Here is a 12,507-nt window from a genome sequence, read left to right on the forward strand (position 1 = left end):
TGTGATTAATTTATGGAATGGTGATTCCAATACAGTTGCTTGTTCAACCTTGATAGAAGAGCTACATACGGGGGGGGGGGGGGGGGAGATAGGAATGGGGATCGCAAATCGATGTCAAATTTGAGCCGAGTTCACATGGTCCTAAACCCATGAGCGTAATGAAACAACAATAACACTTTCTGTGTTTTTCCTTATATCGATACAAGCGTGAATTAAACCTTAATTATGAGCCGCTTATAATGTGGACATAAGTTTGCCTTATCCCACTCCCACCACAAAGTCTGTCTACGGGCCATTTCTCATCCATTTCCATATTGCCATACATATGCAATCTGTTTACTGTAGACCTATTACTACCAAGTCAGACCAAAATGTTATGGTGTCTCTGTTCATAAAAAAAAGGAGTTCTGCAGACATTCAAATCATTTGACAATCACATTTCCTCACACCCCATCAACCTGAAACTGCTGACCTCTTTGTTAAACTTTCAAAATAGACAGACTATCAACTTTGGTTACGACAGGAACGTGGAAAATCAAAGAACAAATATTTCTCCATGGAAACTTTGAGATAAAGCTTCGCAACTTCAACTTTGAGATGATAAGTTAATGCTTGTAAACAGTTGAATTTTGGACATACCATATATTTTATCCCTTTCCCATTGTTTAGCTACTATATGTAGCTATGATGGAGTTGTTTACAAGGTTTCACAATTTGACCACTGGTGACCTCAAATGACCTGTGCTAAAAACAATAGGCTTTTACTGCAGTTTCCTTTTAAGGATCAATAAAGTTATTCTTACTGTTACTCAATGTGGTCCTTTACACTCCAAACATGAAATTGGCCAAGCTTCCCTTCTTGAGATATCGTGTTTACAAGCAAGGCGTCACATACTCATCCGCCTGCATGACTACAAAGGTTACGATTATCATCGAAACCAAAAACGTTTTCGTCCCGATCGAACACCAATTGCGTTTATTGTATGAACTATTTTTACTAGTGTACTTGAAAAGATGCAATCGTATCACTGCCTGTACTTTGTGAATGTTCAACACAATATATAGTGCAGATGGCCCAGTGCCTTAGCTTCGCAGGGGTGGCCCGGCCCGCCCATCTTTTCGCCCGCCCGCCTTGCACTACAGATGCAAGAATGTCTGCAGACAATTGCTAAGGTATTGTTAGCCAATCAAATCACGGGAAATTTTCAAAAGCATCATGGAATATTTTAAGCATGGAAATATGTAATGAAAGTGTTGCGTTAAACCCTGTACCTTGCGGTTGGATATTATGATGTATTTGTTTTCAGTGTAAGCATTGTATGCATTTTTGGTTTCGATGATAATCGCAACCTTTCCAGTCATTATGGCGTATGTGTGTGTGTGTGAGTGCGTTTGTGACACCCAGCTTTTAAACACGATATCTCAAGAAGGGAAGGTCAGACCATTTTCATATTTTGTGTGTAGAAGTACCACATTTAGTACAATAAGCCTATTGCTTTTAGTGGTCAAATGTCATTTAGGGTCACCAGGGGTCAAATTGTGAAAACCTTGTAAACACGATATCTCAAGAAGGGAAGCTTGGACCAATTTAGTTGTGACACGTTACGTACAAGAATCATATTGTTTTTTTGTGGAAGTCAAGTGTAATTTGGAGTCAACAGGGGTCAAATTGTGGAACCTTGTTTTTATAATCTACCGTATCTCCCACCGACCAGCCTATTAGATAACAAGTGCGTTAGGTCCTCATTTGACATAGGAGAGGCTGTTGGCAATTGGAAATTAGCAAGGGCATTCGTAGATTACATGCCATGAGTCAAGGGCGTAGGAACCGGGGGGCTGGGGGGCGCCAGCCCCCCCAGTGAAAAATGTGGAGGGGCCGAAGTATCATTCCGCCCCCCCCCCCCGGTTCGCAAGTCAGAAAACCCCTTTTTCATTTCCAAATGAGAAAAAAAATCTCATTTGGAGCACCAAATTGCATCTAAGGCCAGGTGAAAATACAAAATTAAGTTTACAAAATGGAGTGCGTGTTGAAGTGTGCTATATTGCACCAAATTGCATCTGAGGCCACCTGGAAATGCAAAAAATTCCAAAGGGGAGGGGGAGACCCCTCCCCTTAATCTCCTCCCCCAGACCGGCCATCAGTCTTCAGCCCCCCACTCAAAGGTACCTTCCTACGCCACTGCCATGAGTCATAATATCGCAAGAAAATATTTTTTAAATATATAGTTTTGAGACAAGTTTGCTGTTATCGCTGCTATGATTTTTTGCAAAGATTGTCACTCAAAACCAGCTGCGAGTGGAAGATGCTCTTTCAACCTTAGATTTTTATTGCGTTAAGATTGCGTTGATTTAGGCAGTGTTATGGAGTAATAGCGATATTTATCGCGCACCAATCTGCAGCTAAAGGCAAGATAAATAATTGGGAAAATGTACGAAGTCGCGCTAATCGCGTAGCGGTTCAAAGTAGCAGTGGGGGTACCGTATAGGCTAGGACTCGCGCACACCTAGCTGGTGTATTGTATATGCCTTGTACTAGAGGAGCCCTAATGTAACAGAAGCCATGCAGGCTATCTTCGTATGTATTTTTGCAGACATTTGTTTTTAATTGTTTGAGACACTACAGTAGGCCTAGTTGCTTATTTTTGATTCTGCGACATGTTTTACTTTGTCCATCACTTACTTTTGGTGGAAAAAGTTAAAATTTCATACTGCACAGAAACATAATTTTCCAATGTGCAATAACGTAGCACCATGTATCTGCCTAAGTGCCTAACCTTTCCCTTTGATCACAGAAAGCATTGATCTGTACTATGGAGACCTGAACAGCGATCATAGTGGCGAGTGAATTTTGCCTTATGGCGAGTAGAGTTTTTAGTCACGGTCGTTAAATGGTGGGTACTTTTATATTTTATATTTTCGAGGCAGGAGAATAAGCCTGTTGTCTTTGGCAGATACCAATATGTATGCTGAATACAAGACAAGCTAGTTTCCATCTCGGTCATCAGCTGCCAATGTGAATATTGTTTGTCATATCTCAAGGCTGTTTGCTGTACTATTTAGATTCAACATTTTATGGTATGACTCCCAGGACGGCAAGTCGAGAAACTCACATACAGTCCCGGAGGATAGCTTCCGTCGCCTATATATCCGGGGACATTTTGGGACATCGTTCCTATATCTGAGGCCATGCATGGGGTCATTCCCTGACCGACTTGGTGCAATAATAATGTGCCCATTTCGAAGTAATTTTATTCACAGATTTTTAGTTGTCATGGTTCGAACAAATGAGGGGTGTTCTATCCTGAAACATAGGGCAAAATGGGGCTGGGGTTTCCAGTTCGCCGCATCATTTGTCAAACTTGCACTGGGTTCTAATGTTCATGTCAATTGGAATCACTAATAAAAGCAATAATCCACCAAAAATTAAGGCCGCATGAACTTTATTGCAGATTTCCTCGGAGTGACGTGACGAATTAGTAATTTTCTCCCGAAATCACGCAACTAGATGGCTGCTATCCAGCCTGGCAAGTGCCATCTCCAGCGATCTGACAGGAATCTGACATTTTCTTGGTACGCTGGGCGCCAACCGACGGTGGCGCTCCGCATAGATAGTACTTACCACCGGAATACTCGAATCGATTGCGTCCCCCCACGTTTCAAATCGGATTGACGCCCCTGAGTATGTCACATTCATATAGGCCTAAGATTATTCATGAAGTATCATCGAAACCGAACTGCAGTATTGTTGTCTGGTTTCTCTATAGTGATATTACTGTCACTCGTTTTACTTGATTGTCGACATACACAGCATATGCACACAGATTTTAATGTTTCAATTAAAATTAAAATTTAAATGTGCAATATTTTAATGCTGGCAGTTTGCCTCGACACTCATAATTAATTTCTGACATTTTCGGCTTATTATCTACACATTATTATTATACATTATTATATATCCCGCTTATTATATATCTACACCTTTTAATCAGTTTAAAAGTGCAGTAGGCTATATTTATGCTGGTGTTTTGTCTAGACACTCGTTTTACTTCATTGCCGACATTCACAACATATCCACACAGCATTTAATGTTTCAATTAAATAAGTTTAAAAGTGCAATATTTTTATGCTGGCAGTTTGCCTCGACACTCATAATTGATTTCTGACATTTTTGGCTTATCTACACATTATTATTACATATTATTATATATCCCGCTTATTATATATCTACACTTTTTAATCAGTATGTGCAGTATTTTTATGCTGTTATTTTGTCTAGACACTCGTTTTACTTGATTGCCGACATTCACAGTAGTGTTTGCACGGGTTATCCGGGTACCCGGGTACCCGCCCGACGCGATATTACCCGGCTCCTAATTTATTACCCGAATCCTAAGCAAAGTGTGATTTAAAAAAAAAAAAATTGCCAAACCGACGGTTAGGCTGATTTCCCATTGACTTAGTGTGTTGTTAGGCTACCATGTGTTCGAAGATAACAGCAATAACGAAAGCTTTCCATAGATATCTTATAACTGCGTCACAATTTCAGCTAATAAACAGATGGCTAGGCTAGACTACCCCCATTGACTTAGTATGGTTTTAGGCAACCATGTGGTCGAACGTAACAGCAATAACGAAAGTATTCCATGGATGTCTTATAACTGCGTCACAACTCCAGCAAATAAACAGATGGTTAGGCTTAGCTAGATTTCGCATTGACTTAGTGTGGTGTTAGGCTACCATGTGGAAGAAATTATTATTTATTCATTCGTTTATTTCAAAGAAGGAAAGGCTGACAAGGAATTTTACGCGATGTTTATGGATTAAAGACGGGATAACTAAAAAATAGTAATCGCAAGTGGCTTTTTACTAATCGTTTATTCCAAATGCGATCAAATATTCGCGCAATCTCGCGGCTAATGCGAACCCTGGGCCTGCATAATAGATAGTAGTAGTATTAAAAACTGTTTAAGAGCTAAATTGGATATTTATATGGTTTGATCCAATAGACGTGCACGAGCTAGCATAAGCAGCGGCGGCAGTGCGATGATAGTAGTAATGCTAATTATAATTAAATAATTAAGAAACACAAGCAAATAAAAATTATTGAGGGAGATTTTATACCTTATCTTAGACCTACGTATTTGAACATGAAAACATTGTCAGTAGAGAATATAATGCATTTATTACAGCATCCAATAAGTAATTTCTTGAAAATCGTGATACACGAGGGTAAACAATTTTTTTCCGGGTACCCGGATACCCGACGGGTAACGGCCCTCGGGTACCCGGTTCCCGATTTTTGGACCCGTGTAAACACTAATTCACAGCATATATGCATATAGCATATAACTTTCAAACACTTTCAAAGTTGTTTATCGTACAGCAGTGTTGCATTGTATGCCGTCCAGGCCTGCATATATGGTAATAAGTCTACAGCCAAATTCCCGCTTCACATCTAGACAGTCATTTTGTAATTGTAAATTAGTTGAAGGTTGCATTAGGACCTACTTAATTTTTAACTTTTTTTGTACACATTATTTGGCATATCACTATACGCTTCCCTTGTGCACAAGCCAGCATGGTCATTACAACTAAGTATTGCGCCTGTAGAGGTATTTAAAACTTGTTTTCATGGAGGTCAGCAGTCTAGACGCAAGTTTTACTGAGCCGAGGCAAACATTTTTATGATGTTTCATCCCGTGGACGCAAGATTTAAAGAGGGTATGAAATGGTGGATTTTCATGTCTTAGAATAGTTTATCTACATTACTACAACACCACCCATTCACTACTTCCCTTAAATGCTGCAGCTGCAAAAGCTAGAAATTCGCTGTCAAAGTAATCCCTAGAGACCTCCCGAGCAGACTTTTGTGAAAAAACTCAAAGCTTCCCACCGCAGTTCATATGACGTCAGTAAAGGGACCATTTCATCCAAAGCCGACTCCCCGATATTTACTGTTACGGCGTCATTCAGTTTACTACGTGCAGGTAACTACAACACACTCTCATCATCAACTGAAATTTTTCTCACGGATCTTCCGATTCCGAGGAAATGGGCCTTCACCTCTCAGAACATTCGTAAGCTTTGACGAAAATTATGTTCTTGAGGAAGAAGTGGAGGAAATAGTTTTCGAGGGTGATGAAGATAATAAGTTTCCCCTATCAATTGAGCCCCTTGCAGAAGAATTGTAAAAGGATCCCGATGACCGAGACGCGTCGCTGCCGATCGAAGTCCCCGAGCAGAACGGTTGGACTATCCTGAACCGAAACTGATCGGTTGAGCATAAACAAAACCACCGTTTTTAAGATCATACTATGATTTAAATTATCTCGAATGTCGAGGATCCTATACTTAACTTTGTAGCGAAGCTTCTAGAATTTGTTACTTACAGTGTAAGGAAAATATGACATTCTGTACAGTGCAAGTGCAACCCTGTAGTACAGTAGCATGCCATAGTGGACACTGCGAAGTTCGGGCACCTAAGCCTTAAAACACCCCAAAACTATTGACAAATATGTAAGTATACTTGCTTGCACACGGGTCATTTTGGAGAGAAAATAACTGTAGCTTCGTACCTTTTGGTGAATTGACTCTTCCTGTAGGTTGTCATGGTGAAATCGTGTATTTCTTAGGGGTGTCCGAACTTTGCAGTGTTCCGAACTTCGCCATACTGACTATTCCGTGCTATAATAGTGGTAACATGGGGTCTAGACCTAACTAATAGACGTTGTATAACAGGCTAGCCCGTGTAATTGTATCATCCAACTGTTACGTAAAATCATAACACAACGCCAGTTTTACAACAAAAGAAAACTTGCAGATGTAGTATTGATTGTTTTTAAACCAACTGGCTATAAGTTTTGTGCAAAATAGTAGGTAACCAATAAAAAAAAAACGTAATTTGCTGCATCAAGGAGACCTAGGCAATGGTAATAACAAGTAATTTGGCAATAGTATAGGCCCACAGGCACTCGTAACGTTGTGTAGGTGTAGTGTTTTGAACGAGTCGTGTCTAAAATTCTTCGATTTCTGTCATCTTTGGAAAAGCGTGCAGGTGAAATCAGTCTTTACTTGTGGTGGAGCAACCTGCAATCACACATCGGCCCTGCATATTTCACGATTACGAGATAAATTTACGTAAAACCAAACTCCAAATCTCAATTACTACAGAGCACTGCAACCAGGGGCGGCGATTTCTTTCAAATATTGGCAGGCATTTGCTTTGGTGCAGGCGCGTATGAACTTTCATCCCCAAATTGATCGCGCGCTTCGTGATATGTATAATACTATCTTAGCGGAGCGCCACCATCGGTTGGCACGCAGCGTACAAGAAAATTTCTGGTTTTGGTAGCCCCCAGATCACCGGAAATGGCACTTCCGGTATAGCACTATGTCGAGTACTGATGGCGATGTTTGTTGAATTTCGTGAGATCAATTGTTAAACAGCGCCGATGACCACGACGTAAGTTTAGTCAACAAAGTGAGTTTTGGCAACAACGAGTGTTTAGACATTAACGCGAAGTTTAGGCACCAACGTGTTTTTAGACATCAATCTGAGTTTAGGCACCAACGTGTGTTTAGATATCAACGCAGTGCGTTTAGAGACCAACGTGTGTTTAGACATCAACGTGCATTTAGACATCAACGTGCTTTTAGACATCAACGTGAGCTTGAACTGCAACATGGTCAAATAGCAGAAACGACGTTAGTTTTAGAGAACAACAAACTTAGTTTAAGCAACTAAATAATTTTCCCTATTCGCGTTCCATAAGAACGAGACTTTGTAAGTCTTAACCATAGAAATTGAAGTAGGAAGAATGACGTCATGCGACAAGTATACACTGAAGGTAGCATACGCCCATTAAAAGCCCCATTGACTTATCACAAAAGTAATGTGGTCCCGAGGTCTAGATAGAACTTCTCACTAGCTAAACGCTACCTATCACTGGATAGCTGACAAGTTGGCCTTTCATGGTATCCCTGATCACAATCCACTGGTCTGGCTTGCCCTGCCTACAGCAACATTATCCAGAGGGGTCAGCGGGCGGGGTTTTTGGTCTCTGGCTCTGAAAAGTGATGAAAACTACTTTTGTTTAGCTTAGCTGATTCTTCCCAAACTGACCTACATGACATACCCCAATGTATTCCTGAACTGTTTCGAACATGTTAAACTGATATTGCATGGCACTCCAGTGCAACTGTTAAGTTGCTAATAATAAAAGAAGAAAGTTGAAGGTGTTCTTTGCCAATAGCTGGATCATCGGGATTTGTAAATCACAGCCTCAATTGTAACAGAATGTAAAATAGTCTAAAAGAAAGCTTACTGAAATGCTATCTAGATACACTGTTCACCTTAATAGCATATCCAGTCCAGTTAAAGGTGGTGCATAGGTTTTTATAATTTTTCTAAAAGACAATTATGCCCATTAAAAGCTCCATTGACTTACACACTAAATCAAAAAAGTAATGTGGTCTCTAAGTCTAGATAGAAGTTTTCACTAGCTAAATGCTACCCATCACTGAATAGCTGACAAGTTGGCCTTTCATGGCACCATCAATTTTCCGTATCATGACCATGCATATTTTTTGCTATCCGAGCCGGAAGTTTTCGTCACTTCTAAACAAACCTCTTCACTCGGTAGTAAACGATTTTCGTACGCTGCTCCTGGGAGGCCTAAAGGGGTCGAAAATTGACCAAATGTTTGCACCACATGTACTATGGCGCGAGAAAGCGGAATATATTATGTACAACAATATATATGCTTTACTTGCAAAATACATACATGGTTTACTTCAAAAATACCTTTTTTAAAAAACATATATATTCTCTGACAGAAAAATATTTTTCTCTAACAAAATATATAAATTCTGAGACAGAAAAAATATATATTTTACAGGAAAAATTATATTCTGTGCAAAAATATATTTCTATTTTGTGTACGAAAAATATATATATTCTCTAACAACAAAAATTTCTATTCTGTGCGAAAAAATATATTCTGGTCGAAAAATATATATATGCTGTACAAAGTACCAAAACATATATATTCTCTGAGAGAAAAATATTTTTCTCTAACAAAATATATAAATTCTGAGACAGATAAAATATATATTCTACAGGAAAAATTATATTCTGTGCAAAAATATATTTTTATTGTGTGTACAGCAAATATATATATTCTCTAATATTCAAGACCTATTCTGTGCGAAAAATATATTCTGTACGAAAAATATATTCTGTGCGAAAAAATATATATGCTGTACAAAGTACGGAGCTCTGTAAGTGCTGACCAAGATGTTCAGTAACTTCAGCAGTGACTATGGCAAGCCGTTTTAACATTTACCTCTCTATTCTACTTAAGTAGAATGAATTGCACTTAAGTAGAATACAATTAAGCTTAAGTGAAATGAATTGCACTTAAGTAGAATACAATTAAGCTTAAGTAAAATGAATTGCACTTAAGTAGAATTGCATTTTACTTAAGTTTAATTGTATTCCACTTAAGTAAAATTACCACTTTCTTTTAAGCTTAAGTTAAATTCAATTTCACTTAAGCTTAATTGTATTCTACTTAAGTAAAATACAATTCTACTTAAGTAAAATTTAGTTTAGCTTAAGTAAAAGTGTCATTCTTTTTCACTTAAGCTAAATGCATTTTACTTAAGTAAAATTGTATTTTACTTAAGTAGAATACAATTAAGCTTAAGTGAAATTGAATTTAACTTAAGCTAAATTGTATTCTACTTAAGCAGAATTGTATTTTACTTAAGTAGAATACAATTGCATTTTACTTAAGTAAAATTCAATTCTACTTAAGTAAAATACAATTTAGCTTAAGTGGAATTGAAGGATATGGCAAGCCGTTATAACATTTACCTCATGCGGAGAAGTGGTTGGTCTGGGGGCAATGTTTACATGGTACCACATCTTGTGGAACTTCTACTACTAGTACCACTGATTGGTGGTATGTCGTGTTGTAGTCGTTCCCTTGTCCTCAAAAGTGCCCTTCAGTGCATCAGCAACAGTTTGCAAGGATTGATTGGCTGGCTGCATTTACCAAATGTCTAACGTTCAGACTCAGTGATAAACAAAGCTTTGCTTCATTTGCTAAGTATGGTGTTATGTTCGTATATACACAACGAAAGCTGGATAAGTATCGCAGAATGGGGGAATGGCCGCAAATGGTTACGTAACTAGTACGTCTTGAACGTAACTCTATAGGTCTCGCATCAAAATTAATTGTTCCATTGACTTACACACTAAACTCATCACTTTCAAGACCTGCCAAAGCATAGATAGAAGTTTTCATCTGGATATCCTACCCACCACATGATAGCTGTGTTCTAGTGGCCTATCATGGCACTTGCAAACTTCCATATCATGACCGTTTAGATTTTGAGCTAGAAGAGGAGCAAGTTTATCACACTGAACCCTTCCATATGCTCGTTCGGAGTAATATCAACTTTTAACCAAAGATTTTTAAAATGGTTTACATCACCTTCGATCCTCCCTATTTTCAAACTATCTGTACTTAAAATTATGCTCTTTCATATAAAGGCAGAAAAAACGATGAAAAAGGTACTTTTACCTCTTTTCTGACAATGGTAAACCTATTGAGCGGATGAGCACGTGGTGAGGTACCTAAAATAGTATACAGAGTCGGACTTCGCGGCAAGTACAGTGACGCAATGAGTAGCATATACTGATTGACCAATCACATTTCACTTAAGCGTAATTCTATTTCACTTAAGTAAAATGCAATTTAGCTTAAGTGAAATTGAAAAGCCATTTTGCTTAAGTAGAATAGCATTTAACTTAAGTAGAATTGAATTTTACTTAAGCAGAATTGCATTTTACTTAAGCAGAATTGTATTTTACTTAAGTAGAATTGTATTTTACTTAAGTAAAATACGATGTAGACAAAAACCGTTTGAACTTAAGCTAATATGAATTCCACTTAAGTGGAATACAATTAAGCTTAAGTAAAATGCAATTCTACTTAAGTGCAATTCATTTCACTTAAGCTTAATTGTATTCTACTTAAGTGGAATTAATTCTACTTAAGTAGAATAGAGAGGTAAATGTTAAAACGGCTTGCCATAGTGACCAGCCTGTTCATTACACTGGCCATTCATAAAACGCACATGTTTGCTCAGAATCTTAATGCAGTTCATAGTTAGTGGGTTTGCGATATCACATTGCACATGATAGTACCAGGGATTATTCCATAACAACTCCCTGATCGTACGACGGTACGTTCGACAGCGAAGCCTTCTGTACCGTAATTGCTCACTTCTTCACATTTCAAGGTTATTAGTTTGGAACGTTAGCCGGTGTGTTACGTAAGCAGTTTGCCAAACCTCGAAAAGAAACGAACGTCTGAAAGTCATTTGCACAGCTCAAATTTCCTGCGATCTACCGCAAGTGCCTATTGAAATCTGTAAGGCAGGTAAACTGTTACGTCAATGGTGCAGGGCGCATTTCACTCAATTGTATATTTTTTTTAGAGAATATATATATTTTTCTCTTAGAGAATATATATATTTTTTCTCTTAGAGAATATATATATTTTTGCTCTTAGAGAATATACATATTTTTTCTCTGAGAGAATATATATATTTTTACTCTTAGAGAATATATATATTTTTCTCTTAGAGAATATATATATTTTTCTCTTAGAGAATATATATATTTTTACTCTTAGAGAATATATATATTTTTCTCTTAGAGAATATATATATTTTTTCTCTTAGAGAATATATATATTTTTCTCTTAGAATATATATATTTTTTCTCTTAGAAAAAATATATATTTTTTCTCTTAGAGAATATATATATTTTTCTCTTAGATAATATATATATTTTTTTCTCTTAGAGAATATATATTTATTTTTTCTCTTAGAGAATATATATATCTTTGGCATAGAAACATATAATTTTTGTGTAAGTGTATATATCTTTACAGAATACTTATTGTTAGATAATATATTATTATAAACATATATACAAATATGTCTAAAATGTATTTTTGAAGTTAACCATGTATATATTTCGCAAGTACAGCATATATATATATATTTGTACGTAATATATTCCGCTTTCTCGCGCCATAATGTACTTCCATTCATACTCTTTAACATGCAAGCCACAAAAAAAAAATGATCATGATTGATAACAGGTCAAAAACGATGTTCTCCTGCTGCTTTTCGGCACTTTCCACGAAGAAGAAGAATCGGGCGAATGGATAAAGACTCTAATAGGAGTATGCCACCTTAAGGTAGCATACGCCCATTAAAAGCCCCATTGACTTACACACTAAATCACAAAATGTGGTCCCTAAGTCTAGATAAAAGTTCTCACTAGCTAAACGCTACCCATCACTGGATAGCTGACAAGTTGGCCTTTCGTGCATGGCATCATCAATTTTCCGTATCACGACCGTGCATATTTTTTGCTATCCGAGCCGGAAGTTTTCGTCACTTCTAAACAAACCTCTTCACTAAAAC

This window comes from Apostichopus japonicus, chromosome 2 (genome assembly GCF_037975245.1).
Source record: "Apostichopus japonicus isolate 1M-3 chromosome 2, ASM3797524v1, whole genome shotgun sequence".
Lineage (NCBI taxonomy): Eukaryota > Metazoa > Echinodermata > Holothuroidea > Aspidochirotida > Stichopodidae > Apostichopus > Apostichopus japonicus.